This window comes from Aplysia californica, unplaced genomic scaffold (genome assembly GCF_000002075.1).
Source record: "Aplysia californica isolate F4 #8 unplaced genomic scaffold, AplCal3.0 scaffold00054, whole genome shotgun sequence".
Lineage (NCBI taxonomy): Eukaryota > Metazoa > Mollusca > Gastropoda > Aplysiida > Aplysiidae > Aplysia > Aplysia californica.
Genome location: NW_004797324.1, coordinates 747116 through 753225, shown reverse-complemented (window position 1 = coordinate 753225; position 6110 = coordinate 747116).

Below are 6110 nucleotides of genomic sequence, written 5' to 3'. Positions count from 1 at the left end.
GCTTGATACTACATCTGCCCCTCTGTCTATTTCCTAGGTTTAGATCCGATTACTAATAATTTTGAGATGTTTTTTTATAGATGTGTTTTTCAGAAGAAGAAACGTATGAAGGAATCATTTTTTGCCTTTCAAAAACAAATGTAATTCTTAGAATAAGCTGCGTCTGTGATTAGTTTTAATTTGATTTTTTTTTGTAACCCTCCCCCGTGTCTTTTTTTTTTCTTTTGTTTTTTGGTTTTCTCCCTTCTTAAAATTAAGACTTTGGGGACAAGAAAAGTGTCCGTGGGTGAAAAGTTGACCCTGTGCTGGTTAGCAGCAGGCAGACTCTTTGACTAACGTTGAAACAGCATCCAGGAACATCAATGGCCAGATATGCTGTGTCATTAATAACAAGTTCTCTGTTTTGTCACAGGTTTCTTTAATTCCGTCTCGCCTGTTTACTTATAGTACTACACGTAGAGCCTATGGGCCAATTGCTCTGACTTCAAACTTCAAAGCAAATTCTCTACTGATAAATTTTCCCTGTTTATTATTACATGTATATCTGTCTGCCAGTCTATCTCTCTGTCTGCCCTACCTTTTCTCAAACCTAAATGGCCGCCATCGTGTCAAAGATGAGCTTCATTGAACAGAAAAGACTTCTAAACGATATTTAAGAATTGGCTCAGAATTGCGTGCAATAGCGAAACAGTTTCCTTAAACATGAAGCATAAAGCGAGTCCCATCATGAACAGCAAAAGCATCTTCGTGACAACGCAATACAATGCCAAGTAGGCCTACATGTAAGGATGTTAAAGGGCTTTGTGCGGCCAACTGTTCTATACGGCTGTGAATGGTGTGCAGTTGTTGCTGAAGATGATAGGGAAAATTAACTGGAGGAAACAAATGTGGTTTCTTAGGACTGTTGCGGATTTCATGAAATCAAAGTAAATCATGTGAAGTATAGCTGAAAGACGCTGGTGGTGGACGATCAGGAAAAAAACCCAAAGCACTTAGTTCTTAGGATACTTGAATAGACATATTAATGGTATTATTGAACATCTCGCTCTCACTGAAAAAAAATGAAGGCAGAAGAGGCAGAGGCAGTCCAAGAATGACTAGATCTACAGAATTTAGCAGGGCAGTGACTGGAAAGAACAGGAAAGGAAAACAAAAGTGGGTTTTTTTTTCGGAGTGCATCCGAGCACAGACAGAAATGAGCGGCGAGCCATGATTGCTGATTTCTGCTTTAAATTTGCTCAAGAAGAAGAAGTTGGAAAAAAGGCGTAAAATGTCATAAAATTAAAACCATGCTACAGGTAGTCATCAGAAATCTAATAACTCGGGTCATAGGCCAATAGTCACGTATGGGCAGGAACAGGTATTGTTATCTATACATATACACTCGTATTTATTTAACATTGCTTTTGCTTGAGCAGACAACATACATATTATAGGTATGGGATATGAGAAACAACAGATAAAGACCTATAAATGTAGTGCTGTCTTAAATTCTTGGCACAACTTATTGTCAAATATACTCAACTATCGAACATAGACTCCCCAGCTTTTGCACAATGACTTGTATCAATTTGTCATAACAGATCATTTGTGAAAACACTTGTTAACTGTATTCGGAATACAGAAAATTCCTTAATAAGTACTAATTAAAAATCTCAGTGGGTGGTTGCTACAGATTTTAAAAGGTTTACAGCTGGGGCAATAATATTACTTTTAAAAGCAAGTCGTCTTTTTTCTTATCGCGACATTATGCTTATGGACACATTATGTTTTGAGAACGTTTAGTGGAATTTTTTAAAAACTTGTTCACTATAAAATCAATTTCTTGTAACAAGTTTAGCCACTATAAAGTCTCACTGTGAGCTGTGACGTAGATGCAAAATGTATGTGAGAAGCGGGAAGGCTGTGAACAATCCCATTTTCTGCGTGACGGAGATTTGATTTATTTCATAAATTTATTATATTATATTTATGAAGAAAACATTTTTTTAAAAGCCAGTCTCAACTGTTATGGAAAAACATGATCAAGTTCAAGTCAGGACAAATTGATACAAACTGCCTGCAAAGTATGAGTAACATTGATTCATCCGATAAAGAGATATTTGAGGATAAGTTGTGCCACGAATTTTTGACCGCACTATAGTCACTACCTCAGATTTACAAAATTCCAACTGCTAGGTGCCTAGTTTAAAGAAATTTGACCTAAAAAATTTTAAGTTTCACAATATTTCAAGCCTTTTCGCATGCAATTCTTTGAATATCTTGATAATGACTCAGAATAATCGTATGATTTTGGTAGAAAAAAAAGCGCATTTGCTTTCTGACCTCATGGTCTTAGTCTTAGTAACTCAAAACGGCCAAAAATGTCAGAACAATGTAATTCTGGTAGCGCAGTCTCTTCTTCCTGAGCAGCTCTGGGCAAAAGGGCACGAGCTCGTGGGTTCTTTAAAAAACATAAAACATAGCGTCAACAAAGATTATACCTGTACTAATAGTCTATACTCTATACCATACCACCGACGCCGACATTAATTTGTACAGCCTTGTTGTATATAAAATATAATGTACAGATTACAATTACAGAAATACGAACATAAATATATATGAACCAAAGGCAACGTATTGTTATGCTGAATGTCAGGATAAAAGACTCGGAAAGACAGGGGGCTGGAGGTTAATGTTACAATGCGTTTGTATGAATGAAGCTGAATCTGAATCGGTATGAGTGAAACGTAAATGCTTGACTGCGTAGGAATAGTAGGATAATCAAGGACTTGTTAGGAAAGTCAGTTCCAGAGATACGGCATTTACTGAATAATAAATTCCCCAGATCCAATCTTAAACTTATGTACAAAGTCTTTTTAATAGTCGAGTTGATTTTATTTTTAAAAATGATTTTTTCCATGTCCCGGTACAACAACTCGAAAAAGGAAACAAGAAAGCGACATAAAAGTTGCTAGCCCTGTCCATTACAATTACGTGAGAAAATAAAAACTTCCAGAAGTTATCCTAAAGTTGTATTCCCCTCCCCCCCCCCTTTTTTTCCCATTCCCTTGCTCCTTTTGTTTCACCTTTAAAAAAAATAGGGTCAAATAATATACATTATGCAGTTCCAATCCTCTAGTCTAGCCTACATTCACCTGGAAACCTGATACTGGGATGGGGTGACGAGAGAGCATCTTGCATAATGCACCATGTATTGTGCACCGCTAACAGGGGGAGAGGGTTAAGTTAGAACATTATCCACAGTAACATAATTACAAACATTATTTTGAGAAAAACTTTTAGATTTAGAAAGAGAATATTTTGAAAATGGTTTTGTTTCGTTTTCTCATTAAAAAAATTATACAATGCGTAACTGGAAAGTGATCATTTGTATTTATTTATCTATTTATTTATTCATTTATTTATTTGTTGCTCTTAGCCAGACTGATCACTGCAATCCATCCCGGGGATCCCCAAGCTGCAACACACATACTTGACACAGGGCTACTTTCATGTGTTGGGAATGTTTCAAGGGTGCAACGTAAGTTATTGTACAATGCATATATCAGAATAATAAAAATATCATTTGTTACAGATCTATGAACCTGTCTGTCATAAAAATAACTAATTTTATAAAATGCGCTATAAACTACGTATATATAAAACATCCAGATAATTCACAGTAAGGGTAAAGGATAAAGGCAAAATTATAATTATTATCAAACCACAATGTTTCCTTTTAGAGCGTTGGCCCATAGTAGTAGAACCTACTACTACTACAACTACTACAACCACTACTGCTGCTGCTGCTGCTGCTGCTGCTGCTGCTGCTGCTGCTGCTGCTGCTGCTGCTGCTACTACTACTACTACTACTAGTTCACTCTAGAAATTGAACGTTAATCTACCTCGTTATCTATGACCTGCAAGGATGGTCGGTCCTAGACTTGCAGACTGTAGACAGTTTCACAGGGCCCTTTATAGAAACTTAAAAATTTGCGAATGTGCCTACTCCCCTCCAAAATTAGTGTGGATGTGTGTGTGTGTGTGTGTGTGTGTGTGTGTGTGTGTGTGTGTACGTGTGTGTGTGTGAGTGTGTATGTGTGTGTGTGTTGTATGTACGCGTGCGTGCGTGTGTGTGTGCGTATGTATGTGTGCGTGTGTGTGTGTGTATGTGTGTGTGTGTGTGTGTGTGTGTGTGTGTGTGTGTGTATGTGTTGGGGGGGGGGGGGCAGGGATATTCACTCATAAAAAAGCTGACAGTTCCGTACGTGCGTGCACGCTGTACGCAAGAATTTGAAAAGGAAGTTCTAATTACTGAAGTCTCATGAAAGCTGTAGAGAGTCATGAGGTCTATATTTGAGGTGCCATAATGGTCCTCTAAGCTGCGTAGAGCATTTCTTGAACTACACTGTATAAGTAAGCCCGTCTGAAAAAAAAAGCGTAAGTTCTTATACAGACTATGCAATTAAGGTAAAAGTAGGCAAAACTGGGAAACGTAAAGAAGAATCAGTTTTTGCGCAATATACACGGAACGTGCAGATAGCATGTCAAGAATAAAGACTGCTGAAACAGAAGAATAGAGTCAATGGGCATGGCATGCGTCAGCAGCGATCTTCAACATTACAAATAGAACGTAGATCTAGTTGTCTTTGGTCACTTATTTAAAACCAAGATAATTAAATTTAGTAGGCGATCTTCAACCCTACCTGTCAGTTCCAATCCGGGTTGAGAAAGTTACAACGCCCCAATAGAAAGATTGAAGTACTCAATAATAATTCGAATCGTCCCTCTTGGAAATCGAACTCTGGTTTCTTGTGTCAGACAGCGAAGCGCCTAACCGTTACACCTAAGACGACGGTATGAATGAAACTTATCTAAAAGTAAACGAAACTGGGCAAAACAAGGAATGCAGTTTTGAATATATTGCGTATTGTACACCGAACACGCAGATGGCATGCCAAGAAAAAGGACGCTTGAAACATAACAGAGACAATGAATGGGCACGGCATGCACCATCAGCGACCTTCAACGACCAAGAATCTGAAACCTGAAGAAAGGGAAAGCTGAAACCACAGGCACACCAGAACTGCGGACACGATTTGCTTTGCTCAAGCTCATAAGAATAAGTAAGGCAGTATGGTTTCATAACCAGCGGTTGTCATTTACTCTAATCCTTAAACTTTTCTACTTTCTTTAAAGAATTGATTTTTGAAAAATTAAACTTGATGATTCGTAGTCTAGTGTTCCGAAATCAAGGTTATCTTAAATCCTGAAGATGTTCGGAGCCCACAAGGTAACCATCGGACGAAATCACATAATTAGAAAAAAAGTAATTGGGTTCGGAGTCGATTCCTACGATTCCTAGCTTTTATTTATAATCGGGAATCTAGCCGCTGTCTCTCTAAAAACAAAGCAATAATCTCCACTTGACTGGCGTCTGTGGTGTAATACTTTGTGATTCGCCGCCGTAGTATACTCAAAGATAGTACATAACTGTAAACTCGAGTTAGTCGATTCCTGTGAGGGCAGAATTTTTTTTATCGTGTAAATGTAAATCGTAAGTTGTATTATCCCTTTCAGTTCTGTTTTGTAGCCTACCATCGTCCGACTTTTAATTCTAATAATTATTATTGCCAACTCCTTGCGTTTTCTGTAACCACAGGTGGTGATCATAAAAGAGAAAACGTTATTCTAAGAGAAGAAAGATTATTTCAATATTTTTAAAAAACATTTTACCGCACCAAAGAATTTCAAAAATATTTTGAGAAAATATCTAAAAATCCCAATTATTCCATTATATATGCACCCTCTTTTCCAACCTACGAATGTTTAGATCGTTGGTGGCTGATCTGTGGTAAGCGAGGTGCGACATTTTCTTACAAGAAATCAACTACAACAAAAAGAACTTTGGGATTTTCTAGAGCTCTCAGAAGCTGTGTTCACTTTGTTACCGGTATGTTACATGTATTTTACATCTTGTTATAATATTCATAATTGTATCACATTTGGTAGTGAGCGAAGGAATGAATGAACAAATGAATTAAAAATAGATAGATAGACAGATAGATAAATAGATAGATAGATAGATAGATAGATAGATAGATAGATAGATAGATAGATAGATA